This window comes from Lutra lutra, chromosome 1 (assembly GCF_902655055.1).
Source record: "Lutra lutra chromosome 1, mLutLut1.2, whole genome shotgun sequence".
Lineage (NCBI taxonomy): Eukaryota > Metazoa > Chordata > Mammalia > Carnivora > Mustelidae > Lutra > Lutra lutra.
In genome coordinates this window covers 62065928-62088855 of record NC_062278.1, presented here as the reverse complement: position 1 = coordinate 62088855, position 22928 = coordinate 62065928, and the positions used below count along the sequence as shown (strand labels likewise).

The following is a 22928-nucleotide window of genomic DNA, read 5'->3' as shown; positions in this document are numbered from 1 at the left end:
CTTAAGGTTCAACATAAGGACCCTTATTTTGTACAAAAGGGTTCTAAAGCAGTGTTGGGTTGCCTGTGAGGCTGAGAGCCTTCTGCCCCTGTTGGTGTGCCACAAAGGCTGAATGGCCACCATGAGCAAGCTCAGGCACTAGGTGAAAACTTGGGCCACTGGTTATTGCTGAGCCTATTATTTTACATTATGCAAGGGGTCTTTTTGAGTAGCTTTTGAGGAAGACTCCTATGCTGGGGAGAATGCCTAGAAGCTAAAACAACAACAACAACAACAACAAAAAGGTAGAAATATCATTAAAAAAACAAACCGAAAAACCGAACAAACAAAACACAGTTTGTGTGAGCTAAATGCTCTTATGACCACTCTGAACACACACTAAAAAGAGACCAGGGAATGTCAATACAGATCTCACTGAGCTTATTCTTTGCCACTCTTAAAAGCAAAGCAGCTTTTAGATACATAATATTCAGAAGACACACCTCCTTCAGAGGTCCCTACCTCTTGGACACATACTCACTTGAAGACGGAGTTGCCAAGAAGTATCTCACTTACCAGTTTGATTTGCATAGTTCCGAGTTGCGTAGGAATGGGACCTGTGGCAAAGCTATCATTAAAAAGAAACAAAGCAGAAGACTGAACAAAGGATACATTCTGTGCAAAGTTTGAAGTTTATACTGTCTCGGCAATCCTTGTCATGGTAAGAAAGATGTCCACCCCTTCTCCACCTAAAAAGAATAGCAGAAAGTGACAAAAGGAGGCTCCCTGGAAGTAACATGGGAGCAAAGAGTAGGGGAACAAAAGACTGTACACCTGAAGACAGAGAAAGGGTTTGGCATGGACACAGGAGATGCAGCCAGACACCCTGCATTCACAGCAAAGATAGTGACTAAGTTGGAATCACTTTCACCTCTTCCCCAGGGTATGCAAGTAGGAATAGGTCAGGCTGGGGCAAAAGGAATGACATCTTCACGAGGCTCAGCTTTCCCAGGGGCCTAAGAAAGGTGGCAATACAGCTAGAGCCAGAATATTCTCACTGGTCCTTTTATATGAAATCTTGAATATCTGCATTTACAGATTAAAATGTTTTCCAGTATACCAGAGAAAGAAAAGTCTTCTGAAGGCAGTGGAAATGACTTTAGTTCTCCAGTGGTTAAGAGTATAAGGGCTTAAGAGTGAAGAAAGCTAGTTTCAAATCTCGGCTACTTAACAGATTTATGGTAACATATTTAAATTTCTCTAAGTCTTAATTTCCACATGTTAAAAAAAATGATAATGCATACACCATTGAGCTCATGTGAAGGCTATATTAAACATGTAAATTGTGTAACACAGGTAGTGTCTGGCAAATAATTATTGACAATAAAATTTTTATTTAGTGAGGACTGTTATCTATTTCCATAACATTGTCTGGTCGCCTATACCAAGCTCTGCCTCATTCTACGTCATAACTTTCCGTCTGGTCCTTGACATTCCACACTATTTCAGCTTTGACCTACCTCTCCAGATACTGTGGTATTCTCTCTGCTTCAAAACTTCATGCTTCTGTGTTCTTTGAAAAGTCTACCTGTAATTATTCATAAATTCAGTACTAACAGTGTGCAGATATTTTAAATCATAAAAAATACGTGGCTTTTAGGAAATACTATTCTTGTTCTTGAACTCTGAAGGTACTCTTCATCTCTGATAATATTGACCCTGAGCCCAATTCACGTTGAGTGAGCAAGGTATTATTATTTTACCCCTCTTCCTAAGAGGTTAAAATGACTCACCAAAAGTCACTCCGTGATCTCAGATGATGAATCAAATGAATCAGTCTTGAAATCTTGACCTAAAATCTGCCAGGGTCTCCATTTACTGAGAAAAAGTCAGCCTAGAGAAGATGATCCCCAGTAAATTTTATATTATATTACTTTTTTTTTAACCACATGCTTAAAATGTTTTCTGGATTTGGATTGGCCCTGTGATTACCCACAGAATACAAGGAGAAAGCTATGTAAGTTCCCTTCTCAACAATTAAAGCAGTCCTTGTCACCAAAACTATCATATGTTAGATCACATGTCAGTGTCTGTGACATAGTCAGGCCTTGGCTTCTCAGGATCCACTCATTACAAGTGAATTTATGTGCCTTGAAGCATATGGCCTTGATATATGATCTCGGAGCAAAAGAGCAAGGTATTTCAAGCTGGCCGCAATTTTATTGACTCTTACAGGCTTGCTTTGTAGTCATTCCAATAAACTAGACGAGAAATTTCTGATGCTCCAAGCTATCCAGTCTGCAGGACTCCATTTCATGATTCAGAGTCCAACTAAACAACTCAAGAGTGCTTTTGTGTGACACTGTGACCACAGGAATAAATAATTGCTTAGTAATTCTCTTTGAGGCAGAAAATTCTAAACATGGAGGAACCATTTCCCCTTAATGGGAGCCAGAAATCCTGTAAGTGCTTGAAATGGCATTCACAAGTCTGAATGGTAAACAGATAAAAACAGGAGCGCACCAGTTGCACAAATGACTTGCTTGTCACAAACTTGTCATTGCAGTAATCTAACATTTCTTTCACAGAGCCCGATGGAAAGGATGGAACAAACAGGCCCTGCTGACGTTTTGGCTCTGCTAAGCCTTCCTCGGAGCTAAAGCATCTGCAGCATCTTCCTGTTCTAGACCCTTTATCTGCTGAAGTTAGCTGATACTGTACATGTCAAAGAAATGTTTGACTATTGCATTAACAAGTTGATGACAAGCAAGTTATTCCTGCAACTGAAATACTGCTGCTTTTAACAGGCTGCCATCTTGACCTTCATCTTCTCCTACAGAAGAACCCGAACAGAACAGAGCACTAGGGAGATACCAGTATTGCTGCCCTAGGCCGTACAGATAAACAGGGACCACCTTTTTGGAACGTGGGCACCTCGGAATAGGGGACGCACCAGGCAATTCCCTTTGGGCTATGGATAAGATTTCCCAGTAAAACATAAACATTGCAAACACATTCCACTGTCCCAAGGACTCTCTTGCTGGAATAAAGGGAGCTGCACAGAAATTCATTTTCTGCTGTACCTCCTTCATTCTCCACACACGTGGGGGGACCTGTATATGCTTTATAAAATGTTAATAGCTGGGAAAGTTAATGAAAAGTGTATACCAGCTTCAGACCTCATTTTTGCCAGTTCTTGAAGTTCCTCCCATCAGCAGCCTCTTTCCTAACCTCCTCCTCATTCAGGATAGCATCTGGATCCCTCTTTACCTTGTCAGAGCCATGCTCTTGTCCCTGAAAAGTCAGGTAGGTCCATTGGCCTCCTCACAGAAACCTTCGACAGCCCTCTCTAAGACACTACCGCTTCATCTCCAACCTCAGCTGCCAGCAGGGAGTGCTCATACGCTGTGCAACTTCCAATTCTTGCCTTGCTGTTTGAGTAGCCCTCCTCCCTTGGGGACCCACCCTTGGTGTTCCTGGAGTGTGCAGTGTGGTGGGTCCCAGGCTTATCTGCATGCAGAGCTAAGCTAGAGCCTGTAACAGGAGCCTGGCCTGTTGGGCCAGATTATTCTGCCTCCACTGGTGCCATGGGCATATCAGCACTGGGAACAATGGAGCCTTCGCCCTAAGACTCTGGCCTTTCATAAAGCTGAGCGTCTCTTACTCATCAAGGTGTCAGGTGCCCTGTATTTTTTTTAGACCCTCTGTTAAAGGTTCATTGATACTGTCTTGTCTGGCTTAAATATCGACGAGAAAACCTTGCATTCTCAGACTTATTTTCTGCTGTTGCCTCAGGTGCTTTCATTTTTAAAAGTCTTGTGTAAAAATCGTTATCATAGTTCAGCCGTGAGAACCCATATTTCTTGCCAAAGTAGTGACAGGACTTACCTTGCTTTTCGATTTGGCAAACTGACCACAGTACTGTCTCCCAGAGGAAATGCTCTACTCCCATCCCAAATATCTCACTCTGCAATCTATACCTCCGCTTTGTTACCACCTCATAAGACAGGTGGGAAGGGTATGAGAGAGGGTCCTGTGTTTTCCACAGTTAAGGATATTACCCCTGGAAAAGGAGGTGAAAGTAGTTTGAGGCAGGGCACTTATATTTTCTGTAAAAGAACACATGTAAATGAACTATTTGAAATTTAAATGGAGTTCCAGTGACTTTTTCTTTCTTTTTAAAGTTCTTGATAGGATTTCTGTAATGATTTTGTGTTTTATATTTTTAATAGAACTTAAATGGCAAAGAAATAATATGCTATTTTTAATTCAGGAAAAAATAAAAGTCTTTTTTTTAATGGGAACTCTCTTTTTAAATACGCATTAGGGAATAGATAATGGCACCAACAATAAAAAAATGTTCTCTCTTTCTAGTCTGAGGGATAGCTGATTAGTGTATGTGTATGTATTTTTAGTATGTATTTACTTACTTACATGATTGTTTGTCTATTTATTTTAATAAAGGAAGGACAAGAGAAAAAAATTCTAATGCTAGAGTAATTTCATTAGATTCATAGGGTTTTAGGGCTGGAAAGGAGCTCGATGATAGTCGATGACTTTGTATCACACTCACGCTTAATATGTGGATACAGAGACCCTAAGATGTTTAATAACATAAACAAAGAAAAACAAGTTTGTGGCAGAGCTGGGCCTCAAAATTTCTTTCAAACAAACAGTCTCATTTGAATAACTTACATTGATGTACTTAAGTCTAATAGGGCATTTGTTTTTGGAATAATGGGGGTTGCTTCCTGGCCAAGCCAGTTTAGGGATATATACGTTTGAATAGTTTCAAGACATTTATTCCTAAGCTGTATTTTATCTGAGTCTCATAAGGAACCATTACAATTTCAATTAAGATTTTTCTCTTATAAAATTTCAAAGAAACACTTTCCCCATTCCCATTTTGGCACCTGAAAACATATATTTTTAAATGGGTCTGTTCCTTTAGTAAGTATTCATTTAAGTAGGTCATATTCTAACATTCTTGGAGATAAAAAAAAATCTTTTATCAGATTAAAAGAAATCTGGTTTTTATTCCCACCTTTAGCCATTTTCTAGTTGGTCCTTGTCAGTTTCAACAAAACACTAAGTTAAAACATCAATGTTTTTGTTTATCTTGGCTCTTAGTTTAGCACAAGGGGAAAATAAAAAATGCATTTACCTTTTTGCAGCCATGATAATTATATACTCTATTTTTCATTTATGCAAAACTTTATTTTTGAGGGTTTTCTTTTTGTTTCATTTCTCCGTTTTTGCATTTTCCAAACATCTGTACCGTGGCTGGTGACGAGAGTAGCAGTGGCTGGCACTTTTCCTCCACGCTTTGAGAGAAAGAGAATTGGCTGGAATAAAACCTTGCCTTCCATATGGTCGACTTGAAATACAGCATTGAAAAGGTATCGTCTCTTTTTTCTTTTCTGAAACCAGAGGTGAAACGCACGAGCAAATAGCAGTGTTGATGCCAAACCACCTGTTGATTCGTATCAGAAAAGTCCTTGGCAAGGCACCCCCCGCTTCATCTTTTGAAAACCTGACTAGATGATCTCTGTGCATTGGTCGCATCATATCAACAACATATGCTGCTGGTCACTCACTTCAGAAAGCCTAGATTCTACATGTAGTCAGGAGCTGAATGGAAACTTTTGCTTTTGCTTTGACAAAACACTCTGTAAGTATGTTTGGCTGTGAAGTGTTTGCTGATTCCTGGAGTCCTGGGATCTATTGTCAGGGACAGTGAAAAGAAGGAGACACTAGAGCTTTCTTTCACCTTGATTAATTCTAGTTAGGAAAAGCAGTAGTTTGTCTTATCAGTTGTTTTAAACTAAAATACTTTAGGCCCATAAAAATAGAAAGAATAATGTGAACACACAAGAATCCACACCCAAGTTAAACAAATATTTGGCACACTTATTTCTAAACCTGTTTTTTATCTTTTGTTATTCTAAGTTACAGAAAGTGATAGACACAAATTAAGTATATAGCTCGATGAGCTTTTATGTAAGTATATATCCATGTGACAACACCCAATCTAAGATACACAACATTCACCATACCCAGGAAGAGTCCCTTGTGCCTTCTTGAGTGTGATATTCTCCAAACCTTTAACAAAAAATTAAAAAAAAAAAAAAAAAAAAAAAGCAAAACTATTCTGACCTCTGTCATTATGAACTAGTTTTACATAAGCCATAAGCCATTATATGGCTTCTATAAAGTATATTCTACTGTAGAAATTTGTTGAGTCTCTCATTGTTAGATGCTATTTTTTGTATTTCCCAATCACAACTAATACTGCAGTTAACATTTTTATACATGTTTTTACATGTAGGAGGAATTGCCTAACTATAGGAAACGTGCATTTTCAATTTCACTAGGAATGTAAAATTTCTCTCCAAAGTGGTAGTAGCAATTTATATTCTCATTAGCCATCTGTGAGAACTTCTCCACATACTTCATAACATTTGGGATGGCTAGACTTTTAAATTTTTTCTCAATTTGATAGGTATTAAATAATATCTCATTTTAAAAAAAATTTTTTTTACTTATAAACCATTGGGATTTCTTTTGTGTGTTGCCCGTTTGTATCTTTACCCATCATTCTGTTAGGTTATTTGTTTTGCTGTTGTTAATTTGGAGCAGTTTAGGTTTTGGTTTTGGTTTTGGTTGTAATATTCTGGATTCTCGTTCTTTGGGCAATAGGGCTTACACATATATTTTCCTAATCTATGTCTGTAGTAGCTTATTTTGGAGAAGTTTCCAATTTTAAAGCACTTAAGTTATTGATATTTTAACTTTTATAGTTTGTGCTGGGGCATCTGACTGACTCAGTCAGTAAAGAATGCAAGTCTCGATCTCAGGGTAGTGAGTTCAAGCCCCATGCTATGTATGGAACCTACATTTAAAAAATATATATTATATATATATATATATATATATATATATATATATATATAATGTATATAGTGCATTTTTGCAATTTAGAAATCCTTCCATATGACATATGGAATCAATCAATGAATGCTTCCGTATGACAACTTTCTTTTATTTTCTTCATTCCTTTATTTTCTTCTAACAGTTTAGAAGTTTGGCCTTTTACATTTAAATCTCTAAACTTCTTGGCATTTATTTTTGTATGTCATATCTTACATGTACCCTATTTTCTTCTTTTTTCATGGATAACCCTGTTATCCCAGCACCATTTAATAAGTTAGCCATTCTTACCCACTAATTCATAATGCCATCTCTTGCCTACATTAATTTTTTTTTTCAGGATCTTTATTTCAACCAATAAACTGTTTCTCTATTCTTGTGCTAACACCACAGTGCCTTAATTATCATAACTTTATAGTATTCTTGCTATCTGTAAGACAAATCTCTCTACCATGTTCTTTAAAATTCTCTTGGCTCCCTTGCCTTTTGCTATTCAGGATAAATTTAGGATTAGTTGGTCAAGTTTTACAAAAGCCTTGCTGAATTTTATTTGCAATTATATCAACTTCAGAGAATAATCTGGGGGAGAATTGACATTTTTATAAAATTATGTCTTTCTACCCATTAACAGACTATATTCCTCTACTAAATCAGATCTTCCTCATATTCTTTAGTAATGTTTTATAAGTTTTACCATAAAGGCCTTGCTAGAACCTATTTTGTTAGCTTTCTTCTCGTATTACTTAGATTTTTGTTCGTTTATGGATAGAGTCTGTTTTCTGTTTCATTGTTTATTAGTCATTATTGGTGTATATTTTGCAACTTTGCTGAACTTTATTAGTTCTAATAACTAAACTGAAAATTCTCTTAGATTTTTTTACTTAGGCATGTATATCTGTAAATAATGACAGCTTTTCTCTTAAATTCTAATTCTTAAGTGTTCAGTTTCTTTTTCCTGTCATATTGCATGACTGAGGCCTCTATAGAGTACTGAATTAAAGCAATGATATTATGAATATCTGTTCTGTTTCTTACTTTAATGGTAATTTGGAGAATAAATTGAAATTATTGAGTTAAGAAAGTTTCCAGCATCTATTTATAGTTTGCAGTGCATTTTTAATCAGGAATACTAGTCAAATTTTATCCAGTACATTTTCTACATCAATAATATGATAAAATTACCCATTAATATGGTAATATTTTATAGGATATTAATACATTTCCGGATATTAAACTTTTCTTACATTCCTGGAACAAAACTTTACTCGGTCCTGATGTGTTTTTTAACCTACTGTTGAGTTTAATTTGCTGGTATTTTATGTAATATGTTTGTACAGGGAGATTAGTCTTTAATTTTCCTTTCTTAAACTGTTACTGTAGAGTTTTGATGTCATGGTGATATTAGCCACATAAAATAAGTTGAGCAACTTTCATTCCTTTCTTTTTTTTTCTCTGTTTCTGAAATAGTAGTCATATTAATAGGGATTGCCTACTCTGAAAATGTTGTTAAACTTGCCTGAAAAATCATCTGGACCTGGTATTTTCTGTCCATAGTGGGAAGGTAGAGTAGGGTGGACTTATGATTATCAATTCAATTTCTTCCATGGTTATTGGTTATTCAAGTGTTCTATTTCATCTTAAGTCAATTTTAATAAGTTTTTTTAAGATATATAATTAACAGTTAATCTATACTTTCAAACTTATTTGCATAAAATAGTTCATAATGCTCTCATGATTGTTAATTTTATTTTTAATATGCCCCCTCTTATTCCTAATATTATATATCTGAGCCTTTTTCCTTACTCATTGTTAGACATTTTTCTGTTTCACTTACTTTTTTAAAACCTGTCTTTTATTTTATCTACTTTATTGTGTCTTTGTATTACGTATCATTACTTTGTGCTTTTATCAAGATTATTTTCTTCAGTCTACTTTCTTAATAGTTTAGACCATTTTTCTTTCTCTAGATTCCTGTGTTAAATTATTACTCATTTATTTTCAGTGCTTTTTCTTATTTTCAAAGATGAATTTTACTCTCTACGTTTTCTTCCAAGTTTTTCATTAGCTGCATAGCTTGTTTTGGTATGTAGTTTTGTTCAGTTTTAAATATTTTGCAATGTCTGCTTGATTTATTTTTAACCCTTGGGTTAAAGTGTATGTTTTTACTTTCTAAACTTAAACTTACTCTATTTTTATTATTGATCCAGAGTTTAATTGCATTATAATGAGAGGATGTGTTTTATATGGGTTCAGTTAAAAATTTGTTGGTTTTTTTTTTGTGACCTGGACGTGGATTTTCCTGCTGACTTGAAATTTGTAGGTGGCTTATCTATTTCTCTAGTACTCATATTAAATTTTTTATATGTATACCTAACTATCTATTTTCTAATAAAAAAGAATCCACCTTCTAGTATTTCTGGCTTTCTCCTTAATGTAAAAAAAGTGCCTAGCATGTTTTATCTACTAATATGCAATCTGTTCTAATTATTGAATGAAGTTTTTAGCTTTACATATTTGTTTAAACTAGACAAAAGTGGTTATCATTGATTTTTATAGTAAATGCCTAATTATATTTACTCATATATTTTAGCTATTGCTATGTCTACCTTATTCTTGGATGATATGACTTTCTTTCTGGGTTCACTTTTCTTCCTTGTTGAATTACATCTTATAGTAATTCTTTGGAGAACCCTGGGGAGTATACTCTTTTTATATATCTAAAAATGTTTTTATTTTATCATTATTTTAAATAGCAATTTATCTGGGTATTTTTGCTCAGCAGTTGAGGATATTAATCAATTAATCTTACACAATTGTTCTTCAACTATCATTACTTAAGAGGAATCTGCTATCAATCTAGTTTTCATCTCTTTGTAGTAGTCTGCTTTTTCCCCCTGGTGACTTTTAAAAGTTTTTCTATATCCTTGATGTCTTATAGTTTCTCTCAAATGTGTCTAGATATGGATTTATCTTGAATTATCAGTCAAGAAAGTCAAGTTATACTTTCTAACCTCAGGACTCTAATGCTAGAAAATTCTGTTACTATCTTTTCCTTTATTGTTTCTTTGTTATTACCTCCATTTTCTTCAGGGATTTTATAAGATATATTGGTGTTTCCTAGTCAATTTACATATTTCAATTGCTCTTTCATTTTCTAAAGATATATTTTACTGTCTGTGATTTTTTTGAGTGCATTCCTTAATATTACCTTCCAACTCACTAATACTCTCCTTGAAATTGCCCAATCTTAAATTATCCTATTTCATTTTATTCTCATTGAACATATTTTTTATTTTTAAGATTTCTGATTGGTTCTTCATTTCAACTATTCTTATCTTACTACTCTCTGTTGTATTTAATAATTCTTATTCTTTTACGGTATGATCTCTTTGTCTCTGAGCATTACAAACAGATTCATGTTGAGGTCATTGTCAGACAATTTTATAAAAATCAAATTCACCTGTATGAATATTCTAATTATTAATTTTATTAGTCACTTTCTTATCATTAGATTTCTTGCTATGTTTTAGAATTTGTTTTGCAGGTTAAGGTGGGTCATAAGGCTTTTTTTTTAACTTGCCTCTTGTTTTTTTTCTTCCTCTTTTTTTTTTCTTGGCATGCATCCTTCACTAGTGGCTTTGCTGTTACCTCTATTGGGATTCCTGGGTTCCTAGTCCCAATCCAAATTTTGTAGTGGGTACCTTCACATTTCTCTTTAAGGGTATTTGATCATGAATCGGTGTCTTTATCCTTCCATCTCTCAGTGCCTACAGGTCTATAAGCTATTGCCCCAGGTAGCAGTTGGCCAAATTTATTGCAGCCTCTTGCTGAAGTAGTGAGCCAGGCTCAGGTCCACCATTTCATATGGAGCCTTTCGGCTTCATTACTTCCAGCCACCTCTCTGTGTTTCTGGGTCTAGATTGAGCAGGCTTATAGCTTCAGCCCCCTTTGCTATTCTTAGTTTCTTTGTAAAGATGGTCACTTTCTTTTTTAAATTTCACTCTGCTTCTTCAGTTTTCTCATTTTATACTGTATCAGTTTTTTTAGTTAACAGTATAACTTAAGTGACGCTCCTTTGTATTTCACCTCTCTTTTATTTAGGTATATCATTTTAAAACAAATATTATAAGTAACACTTATGATTGAATGTTTAGTTGAACTAGACACTGAACTTTATAGATATTATCTTATTCTGTCCTCTCTATAATCAGTTATTTTTATTCCCATTTTTATTCCCAGTTATTTTATACACTATAAACTAGGAAATTGAAGCAAATAAGCTAAATAAACTCCTCCTTAGGAAAGAGGTTATAACTAGTCAATGGCAGAAGTAAGATTTGAACTCGTTTCTCTACTACCAAAACTAGTGCTCTTAAAATACTACTCTATGTTTAGATTTTGTATTTAAAAAAAAAAAAAAAAAACTCTGCAATGGCATTTCTGTTTTATTTTCAATAAATTAAACTATATTTATTCTTGTAAAAATATATCTGGTCCTACCTCAGAAATGTCATTGTATATTGTCTGTGTTTTTATATATCCTTGGTCATGTCTCTACCCCCCTCTTTTTTTCTCTCCCTCTCTCTCTTTTCTTCCTCTTTTGATATATGATGGTTCTACTTGTTATTAATCTAGTAAATTTAGAAGTCAGAAGGTATAGTTTATTCTTCAAATAATGATTACTATTATTTTTAAAAATCCAGTCCTGTTTTCTTTAATTATCATCATTAATTAAATTGTATGCTGTATGAAATAAGAAATTTAGGTTGCCATTTCTTCATTTCTCCTCCTATTCAGTTTCCCTTTTTTGTTATAATACATTAGGTCAGTTATAGATTATTATTAGTTTTACAATACAGCTGTAAGAGAGGATAATCGCAAAAAGTTAAACCACTTATTTGGGTAGTAGAGAGCTTATAACGCAAAGTAGGTACTTAGTAAATATGTGTTGGGTATGAAAAGGATGTACCTGTTTTCTGTAAACACAAATGCATACAGAGAAAGAAAATATAGCTGAAATGTCATTAAAGTCTCCTCCCCTGCTAGGTGACCCATCTATTCATTTAAACTTTCAATTTTATAAACTGTTGGGACACTGTACGATTTAATATGTACTCTTTCTTCCAGTTCTTTTGTTAGGCAAACACATGCCTTTGTTTGGTTCACAAAGAATCAACCCTTTGCAATCAATGTGCTTCTATCCAAGTTAGTCCCACTCATAGCTACTTCCATCTTTGCCCTTACAAATAATAAATATATCTGGCAACTCCCATTCTCACATCAGCAACTACCCTTAAGTTTCATTTGCCAAATACTGTGTGATTCTTGAAATGAAATAGTGATTAAATATCAATAATTGCATCATATTCAATTGCTAATAGCCTGTGTTCTTCCAGAATACTTCATGTTGTTTACTCTTTAAATAGAAGAATTTTGAAGTAGTTCTTATTGCTTTATTTTTTAAGGATAGTTCTTAAAATCCCCAATTATCGTCAAAGGAAATTCACTATAGAAGATGCTAAGAAAATTGGATTTCCTTTGAATACCACTAGATATTAACAAGAAACTTAATGATGATTTGTAACATGCTAAAAAAAAATATGATGCTTCTATTGTAGCATAGTAGATTAAATAAAACAATGTAGATTAACAAGAAGAAAAGCAAACTAGTATAAACTGGGTCATTGCTGATGTGCAAATTTTATGGAAATTTTAATGGCACATTTGATCAATTTATAAGAAGTGCATATTTGTGTTTATAAGAACACTCAAGTTTCCTATGTGGCATGATTTTAACAATCTTTTCTATGTTAGAACAGATTGAAATTTAAACTGCCTTCCTAGCTGTTTCTATTCTTTAAATTGTAAAAATGTTTTTTATTATTCTCTATTTAAAAGTCATGGAACTGGGAATCAGGAGACTTGGTTTCTGATCCCAGTTCTGTCACTTAACTAGTTCTATTCTCTTGAGTAATTTATTGAACACTTTGAGTCAGTTTATTTATAAATATAAAGAGTTGGACTTGATGCTCTGAAAAGCCCCTTCCAACTTTCATGTCTAGTATTCAGCATTGTATCTGTCTGTATCTCTCTATTATATAAAAAACCCACATATAAAAACTTAACTGTATATAGGCTCCATACATCAACAACCTAGGTTATTCAACAGAATTCATAAGGAAATATCCAAGAATGAGATTAATTTTCTCCTGAATAAGGCAGTTGAATTTAGTTGATAGATAAATGACTGGGACTTCGGTAGGTTATTGATCTGGATAAAAGCAGCATGATATTTTCTTTTTTTTTTTTTTATTTTTTTTTTATTTATTTGTCAGAGAGAGAGGGAGAGAGAGCGAGCACAGGTGGACAGAATGGCAGGCAGAGGCAGAGGGAGAAGCAGGCTCCCCGCCAAGCAAGGAGCCCGATGTGGGACTCGATCCCAGGACGCTGGGATCATGACCCGAGCCGAAGGCAGCTGCTTAACCAACTGAGCCACCCAGGCGTCCCAATATTTTCAAAAGTACTATTTGGCAGCAGTGTATAGAATGAATCAGAATGGAAGAAATTTGCAATAAAGGTAGGCAGAATGATGCCATGGTTCAGGATGAGATAAGGAGAGTCCAGAATGTAGTGATAACATCAGAGATGGAGTGGAAGCAAAAAAAAAAAAAAAAAAAAAAAAAAAAAGATATTGAGATAAATATTTGTTTTAAAAAATATAAAAAGATTATGAAAAGAAAAATGACAAAAGAGGAAATACAAATGTCGAACAAACATATGAAGAAGTATAACTCACTAGCACTTTAAGGCATTATTTATGACAATAATACTTCTCAATGCTAGCACCTGTGCAATTAAACTGGCACTCATATAGTGATGGTGGGGATATGTATTGACATGAAATTCCACAAAATAAAATGGCATTATATTGTCAAGAAACTTTCTTTAAAAATGTATCTTTTTGACTTAGTAATTTTACTTCTAGAAATCTGTCGGGGATAGAAACTCTAGACGGAGATTTATGTATAAAGATGTTCATCACAATGTCATTTACAAAAGCGGAAAAAGATTTAAAAAATCCTAAATATTTCATTGGAGAAATTATTAAACAAATTATGGGACATCCATAGATATCATTGCATATATACCATTGCACATTATTACATAACATTACATATCATTCTGTTCATGAAATAATGTAACAGAAAATATCTGATCCAAAAGAAACTTGTACACCTAACATTATCCTAAATTTAAAAACTGAAAGTATAAAGGGCGCCTGGGTGGCTCAGTGGGTTGAGCCTCTGCCTTCGGCTCGGGTCATGATCCCAGGTCCTGGGTTCGAGCCCCACATCGGGCTTTCTGCTCAGCGGGGAGCCTGCTTCCTCCTCTCTCTCTGCCTGCCTCTCTGCCTACTTGTGATTTCTCTCTGTCAAATAAATAGATAAAATCTTAAAAAAAAAAAACTGAAAGTATATGATTACAATCAAAGGAAATACATTAAAATGTGAACATCTGTATGGTGGAATTAAGTGATATTTTATTTCTTCTTTTTCTTAAACTTTTGAAATGTTCTAAAAATACTATAATAATTAGAAAAATAAAAATTTTAAGCAAACAGTAAATAATTTAAATAATATTAATTCCAAATTTCATGCTAATTCAATTTAAGAGATGAATACATGTTTATTATTTATCTCCCCTTAATGGAATTAAAATGCTTTGCTTTTCTAATTTATTAAGCTTTTGAAATGTCTGTGATACAGATTTTTGGAATCATATCATATAGAATATGATATGGCATGTATTTTCTGACTCAGACCACATTGTTTCTATTGCCCAGTGCTTCGCAGAGTCTCTGGTTTTTTGTTTGTTTGGTTGGTTTTTTTGGAACCTTGTACATTTGCCTCGGGTTATCATGACATTCTAGAACTCATCTTCTTTAGTCTGTCAGTCAGTTCTGACATTACTATACTCAAAGCACATGCACATGTATATGAGATTATCATAAAAGAAGTCTAGATCACTCTTTATGTTTTCAGTTGTTTTTAACTTCTAAATTCTAAATTTCTCATCCTGTAAAAACCTCATAATCTAGTAATAATAGTATTTTGAGTAACTGAGACACATGAAAATGGAATAAAGGACACAGCCATTATGTCAGCATAAAGTCACTTTTTGTGGTAGAATAAACTACTACTGATAAAATTTATCAGACACCCATCTCAAGAATAGAATCTTGGCTACTATGTGTAAGAATGAATAAACATAACAACTTACTTGGCTCTGTACACAAAACTTAGCCAAAAAAGAACCCAGTTAGATGCCAGAAAGAATGAACCAGATAAAGTTTTATTGGCTCAAAATACACAAGTATGGTGAGTGCTGTGAAGTGTGTAAACCTGGAGATTCACAGACCTGTACCCCTGGGGATAAAAATATATTATATGTTTATAAAAAATAAAATTTAAATTTAAAAAAAAAACACACAAGTAACTTTGTCCACTCCTTTTCTAACAAAACTGTTTAAGTAAAAATGTAAACTTTTTAAAAATCTAAACTCTTTACACCAGCCAATGGCAAAGTACTGGAGTAACTAAACATTTCCAGACTGCACCCTCTTTCCCTTCTGCCAGGAAAATGAACCACTTTCTCTCCACTCAGGCCTCCACTGACTACACGTTAGTCCAGAACTATTTATACGCAAGCTCATCTCATTTTCAGATCGGTAATTCCAGTGAAGGTAGAAGTTATGTCCTACTTATCGTTGTTACCTCAGGTTCTGGCAAAGTGCATGTTGTTGAATGAACTAATGAAAGATTAGCAGCTTACTTGAGATGACTTTAGTATCTGTAAAGATAAATGAAGGAAAAGTTAACTTGGTTTCAAATGTTCGCACCCTAAGTATTATTATGTAACCAATCTAACTAGCATCTAGGCAAGTTCCTTTACAATAGGAAACGTCTTTCAAGAACATATGTTTCGTGGCTCCTGGTTAAGTGATCAGTTAAGGGGCCGACTCTTGATCTCAGGGTCCTAGGATAGAGCCCCACATCAGGCTTCACGCTCGGTAGGGAGTCTCCTTAAGAATTTCTCTCTCTCTCAAATAAATGAGCAAATCTTTAAAAAATGTATATTTTTTGCAAGGCACAAGGCTAAGAATTAAAGTAGTGTATTAAAGTTCTTAAGAGCTCTTGCAATGACTAGTATGAAACCCACAATAAGCTTCTCAATCTCTGAATTTCAGTTTCTTCATCTAAAAGAGGGGAAGAGTAGTAATGCTTACTTCATAGTCCTTGCGCTGGAGAGTAGATGAGATCTTGCATATCAGAGAGCATCATGCCTGGCTAAGCCCTTGGGCTATTATTACTAGAATTAATTCCTCCCAGGACAGCTGGTTGTACTTGCACATGAATCTTGACAACTGGGACAGAGGGTAGGTGTACCAGCAGGGCTCACACTGGATATAGAATCAGAGAGCTTAAGTGCATATGCCAGTGTGTTTCAGGCTTTAGAGCTGAGGAATTACTTGGGAAGTTCATTTAAAAAGTAGATCTTTGAGTTCCACCTCGACATACTAATTCAGTTGATTTGCTCTGGGGTGTGACCTTGATGTATGTCTTTTTAACACCCTCCTCAAGTGATTCTGGTGTAGCTGGTCCCAGACCAAACTCTAGGTAACCCTGCCATCATGACTCCATCCCAGTCTCAGTTGCATATCACCTCCAGCCCTATGGCATCATTCCCCAGGACTTACCCTACTGAATACTTATGTGGCTTTGCTACCCCCACTCCTTCGCCCTACCCCATGGCAAGCAGAAGGGAAGAATATGAAAGAAAAACTCAATCAGGAAAACTTAAGTAGCTACAGTAAATTATTTGTTATTTTGTATTAGTTAGACTAATGGTCTTTTGCATTAGTCCAAAACTGAGCTGACTTGACAGGTAAGCTTGAACTTTAGAACAGTAATTTTCCTCCAATAACTGTAAAATGATTGGCCATAGTGAGGTTTACCTCCTGTTTTTCTTGTGGAATTGTTACCTATAGAACTTAGATGAATAAGCACAATTGAAGTGCAAAGTGTTAAATGCATGCTTTGATTTAGTCAATGCATTTGCACATTGAAGTAATTAGGATGTATTTAAAAGCATTCTGCTTGCAATACTTTGTTCTCCATTTCCTACAAATCAAATTAGTGAGAGTAGATTTGATTTTGACATCATTTTGAAAATATTTTCTTTTTCTTTTTTAAATTTTCTGAGTATTACATTTTTACAAAGTTCAAAACACAACCAACTGTGACTAAATTCATAAAAACAAAACAAAAAGTCCAAAGTGCAGGAAAATGAAAAACAGCACAGAGTAATATGCGGTAGAACAACATAAATCATACCTCACAAATATAGTTGTAATAATACACCTTATCCATGTCTGATCAATTAACAACAAATACGTATTCAGATAGCAAATAGCTCATTCCTTTCCTTTGATTGAAAGCCCCAAATTTAATTATTCATGTCAGTCCAAATAATATGAAAAGGTAGCCAGACCTTCTAAGAAAAACCTTAACCATCTCCCATTTTCGTTGTAGTATTTGTAATGCAGTGAATGATTGTGAAGAAAGACTATAAAGGCTGTTTTCCTTATTTGCTAATAAAGCATTCAAGCAAGATTATTTTTTTTTTTTTAAATAATGTTAGACTTGGTAGAACCAAGAAATACTTGTGGAGCTCCTTGCTCAAAGACAAACCCAAGTTTAAATCCCAACTCTGCATACTGTCTGTATGATCTTTGACAAATTATTTCACCTCCCTGAGCCTCAGTTTTCATATCTGTAAAGTGAGGGTAATAATATCTATCATGCAGCATCGCTTTCTTAACATAAAATAGTGTATTGGAAATGTCTGGAATGTAATATGTATTCAACAAATGGAAGTTAATATTATTAATTCAGGAAAGAAAGTTTGAAGGGATAAGACCCCTGAATCTGCCGAGGAAAAAAGACCAAACAAAAATATTCTGTGTTCTCACGTTCTCAGAGGCTATTTACAGGAGTCTCAGATTTTATCCCAGAATTTTATCTGCAGAAGAGATAGTTTTACCTTTATAATTTTCTTGCCACCCAAATTGTTGTCCTTAATGTAAATCAGTGACCTTAAAACACATGTTGAGAAATACCATTTATACCTTCGAAGTGCATACTTGAATGACTATAATTTTCTAATACAAATTATTATCATATTCTTTTGTTGAAGATAAACAGTACTTTGGACTGGGTGCAGGTTACATAAACCCAATTCCTCTCATTTTTTCTATAATAACCTTGTAGTTTAAGAAATATATGTGTTTATGCATAGAAATGAAGGAGAGAGAGAAAAAATGGACAAGAACAGTAGATTCATTTGTGCTTCATAGGAAGCAGAGAAGCTATCTTGTTCGATTCTATCATCAGTGACTAGCCCTATTTCATATATAGAAAATGCTCAATAAATAATGGTTGAATTAATACACGGGGAGAAACAAATGCTAAGAAAATATCTGTCTAGCATAAAGGGGCCAGCTCAAAAGTACGTATGCAAATAGTAAGCAAAGAGCTTAAAAGTTACTTATGAGTGTCAACACTCCTTTAGCTAGGAGGGCTCCATGTGGAACTACTCTTGGCCTTTTTTATTCAGAACCTCTAATTTTGGCTGGAGAAAGCAGAAAAATCAGAAGAGCCAACTGATCCTTAATCAGAGAGCCATGACGTGACTTTCATAGATCTGCAAGGAATCATAGAGATTTGCTAGTATAGGGTCCTCATTTCCCAGCTGAAGGAAATGAATGATTTCCCCAAAGTTGATTGGTACTCCAACGTCAGTTTCCTGATTCTGGTCCAATTCAGTTCATATTGTACCAGGTTGCCTTTGTGTTAGCAGAGTCCCCCTGGGGTTCCCATATATCTACAGTGGCTTCTCAACTTTTGACCAAGACAGTGCAGTGGAGTATCTAGCAGTGCCTCTGATTAGAATCTTCTCACCTTGTCTGGTATTTTCCTTAGATCCTACGAGGCTTCAATAAAGAAATTCTTTCTTTGACTCTTAAATTCACTTTATTTTAATCAAGAAATAATCTATATTAAATTATAATTAACCACAGAAAGTTCAAACTACTTTAGCTTCTTTCAAATGATTATTAATTGGAGCCAAAAGGAATGGAGAAAAAAAGAACCATTATAATTTGACTGGAGGAAGAGAAAGAAGAATTCTGTCCTTGAGATACTGCCTAGGCCAAGGCAGGGCTGGGTAGGCTGTCACAGAGGGATCCAGAGTACCCAGAAAGTCACCAAGAGATTTGAATCTCAGAGAAGAGGGAAGAGAAGAAGAGGTGAAGGGATAGAGGGAAGAAGTAAAAGGGGAGTGGGTGCTACAAGTAGATGTCATAATTTGGGCTTTTGCTTCATTATTTACTGTATTTGTTACCCTTGTGCCCAGGGGGAAGGAAACCTTGGGTTCAGGTCATTTGTCCTGTTATAATTTATATTGCTACTGTCAAGCAATAACTAGAATTCCTTGATCCAAGTATTAACGACATCCATGAAAGAAGAAATAAAGCATTTAATAGGTAAATATCTTCCCCTTCCACCTAAAGAGTGGAGGAGGTGTTGATGGGCTGTTGATGGTGAGTTAAACTGGCATACCAGGAATTTTTATAAATGGTTTTCCCATGCTCCATTGAATCTGTGGCTGAGACTTTAGTTGTATACCAGCTGTGCGTGCAAAATCTCATAATTATTCTTACTGTATTAAGCATTTTATAGCAATTTTAGCTCTAAAATGCTATGCAATAGTTTTTATGCAAGTGTACCAGACATGTAAGCTGTTCCAATGAAAACATTTCCTTTCATTTAGACACGTGGTTTTAGGTTTCCAAACTTAGCTCTTTGCATTGATGGAAGAATCTTTAGGCCAGACATCAGGTTTTCTGATGGGGAGTTGGATTTTCTTGCACATACTTTAATTCCCTAGGCAGTCTCATCAGAAAAGGGGGGTTTCAGTGAGTATACAACAGTGATATTAGTGAATACTGCTGCTGAGTACTAGCTCCTCCACAGCCTGACCCGTTAAGAAAGGCACTGAAGAGGAAGCTAGGTTTATCTCAGCATCCCTCTGGGGCGTAATGACAAGCAGGAGGAAGGACTTGGACTTAACCTCTCTGCAGAAGGCTGACACCTTTAACACTGCTGCACATGCTGCTGCGCCCTGCAGTGGCAAGTCTTGGGCCTGAGCCCAAAGCTGGTGTGGAGTTTGAACCCTTGGCATTCTGGCCCAGGGCCAAGTGCTATCAATGGAACCCCACTGACACCTTTAGTTATTCTTCCTAGATTAGGATAGTAATTTACTTGTCTCTTTGATTTCAAGTGTCTGGTTTTGTTTCCAGATGCCTCCCAGCTCATCTATATTCCAGGGGTTTCAAAAGACTTTAACCTCATTGGTTCGTTCCTTTGTCAGTTCCATTGGGTGAACACAGGAGGGATACAGAGACTACAGAGAGGCGAGGGAGGGGGCGGTGTGCGCGTGATGTAGGGGGCATGTAGGGAGGGCTTGGTGAGACTGTAGGAATAAATGAAAGGCACGTTCACTTTCCGAACATCAGCTGTTGTACCAGAGCAAGTCAGGGTGGAGTGTAAGAGGTGATGTATAGGACAATGTAGTGAGAAGTGTCATTAGATGGATTCGTGGGTAAAAGCCCTCCAAACAGCAATAATCTCAAACTCCCTTAGACGACTGTGATATATGAAAGAGAGGGAGAGACCATAGAAATTTTATCCCAGTGCCAATAAGGTAACAGCACTTGGATTTTAACATGCTATGGTAGGAAAAGGCATTTATGCAGGGGTGTCATCTCATATTTACAAGGGCCTGTCTAGCACTGTTTATTGATTTTACTGAAGTTCTTTCCCCAGGACCCTGTAGATAGATAATTGCTAGAAATGTCCATCATTAGCAGAGCAACGCGTGCAACCATCACACTAGGAAAAAGATACACATAGGACCCTGCGAGCAGGCATCAAATGGGGGTAGGAGTCACACAATAACACGTGCAGCTATAACTCCAGGCAAACACACACACAACACCCTGTGTAGCCATTGCACTGAGAAAATACACACAGCCCCCTGTGCAGCCATCACGCATCAGGAAAATACACACATGACACCCCTATGCAACCAGCACACCAGGCAAAAGCACAGACATAAAATGCTAAGTCAATAGGAATGAACAGCTCATAAAAGCCTACTGGAATAGATCACATCACAGCCAGGTACATCTGTTCTCAGCACTAACCATTATCGTTAGCTTAAAATGCTTAAAATCACTGCGCATCCTCAGGTCTAGGGACAGATTATTCCAAGAAGATTCTGCTAAATAGATTTGGCAATGCAGTGAAGGGGACCTCTACTACATTAAAGTGATGCATTTTGCATCTCAAAGGCTGTCAACTGTATTTAGAGGAACTCTGTGATTGAAGAACTATGCTCTAGGATGGAATAGCAATTTCTCCAGCCCTTCAAAATCTGGGGGTGATTTTTACCCCAACTTGAGTTAAGTGTACAACTGAATGGGCAGTTATCAGATGGGGAGGTGACTAATAAAAGCAGAATTGGAAACAGCTTTCATCTGTGCTGCAAAGCCACTCCATCCTGTTTTAAACTGGAGCTCTCAGGTGGGATATCACATCCAGAGGTCTTTGTGAGGTCAGACTTCAAGCCATCAACTGGAGATAAATAAATTGGAACTACAGTCCTTGCTTCAGAGGGTTGTCCGCCCAACTGGGGGGAATAAAGGAACCACCCACCTCTTCTTTTGCCAGAGCCTTCTCTTTATCCTCTTGCCTTGGTCTGTGATGTTATCCTAACTGTGTGACACAGGGGTTATAGCACTGCAAGGGAAGCTCTGTGTGTCCTTCTGAAGACCGGCCCCAAAAAAATAGTTAGAAAGAGTTTCAAGCTTGCAGTTCCATGTTTCAATTACAGTGGCGTTACATGTTTCTACTGAGTGAGACAAGTTTCAAGCTAGCTTGTTAAGAATGATTTACACCATAATTCGAGGAAAAAACAAATGTGAGTGACTGAGATTTGAAAGGAAAGAGTAGGGGGGAAGTGCCAGACTAAACGAATCCTAAGTAAATAGGGTGGGGTGGGGTGGTGGGTGTTTTTGTGTGTGTGCGTTTTTGGTATTTTTTTGTTTGTTTGTTTGTTACTTTGTTTTTTAGAGAAAGGAAAGAAAGAAAGAAAGAAAGGAAAGAAAGAAAGAAAGAAAGAAAGTGTGTGTGTGTGTGTGTGTATATATATATATATATATATATATATATATATATATATATATATATATAAAATTGGTAATTACTTCCTCACCTGGGTGGAACGAAACAAAAGAAAACAGAATTGCTCCATTTGCTCCTTAACCAAATTTTTAAGAGAGGACAGGTGTTTCTCTTAATTCGTATGACATCTTACTGGGAATGAGCAGTACTAGAAATGAGAACTAAGAATTCCACTTCTTCTAATTTTTTTTTTTTTTTTCAAATGTGGTGGAAAGGTTTTGTTAGGGAGAGAGAAAAGCATTTTCCATAAAACAATGCAGTAGTGACACGAGGTAATTACATGGTGATGGGGACACACCGCATGGCATACTGGAGAAATTGCATGATACCTACGTGATAACTATAGTAACTCTAGTTATCGCTACCGTATTATCTCCTGATAACTATATAATTAGTTTGTGTCACAAAAGCACCCTAAACGTATGCCTGTTCCAGCTACTCTGGTAGGAAAAAAAATAAACTTTTTTGCAAGGGGAAAAAAAGCTAATGAAGAAAGTTGCCAAGAACAGATATTTTGTAATCTGTGCTAAATCTCTGCTGGAAAACATGAACAGTAACGAAGCTGAGAAGACAGTAAAAGAAATTCGGGGCAAGGTGCCAGACGCCCAGACGGAAGGAGAATGTGGACCAAAAGATTGCGACAATCGGGTAATT

The 22928-nt window shown here is 35.8% G+C and overlaps 1 protein-coding gene across 8 annotated transcripts in view; it reads left to right on the top strand.

The window, feature by feature from the left end:
- Positions 1-22928, top strand: part of ZBTB20 (zinc finger and BTB domain containing 20) — an 814654-nt gene that overhangs the window by 549847 nt on the left and 241879 nt on the right. For 6 of the 8 annotated variants that reach the window (XM_047725317.1, XM_047725348.1, XM_047725382.1 and 3 more), the window contains one exon: positions 5279-5378. The exons of the other annotated variants lie outside the window; for them this stretch is intronic. The gene's annotated coding sequence lies outside the window, so the exon portion shown is untranslated. The remainder of the gene's footprint in view (positions 1-5278; positions 5379-22928) is intronic. 8 annotated transcript variants of the gene reach the window in all.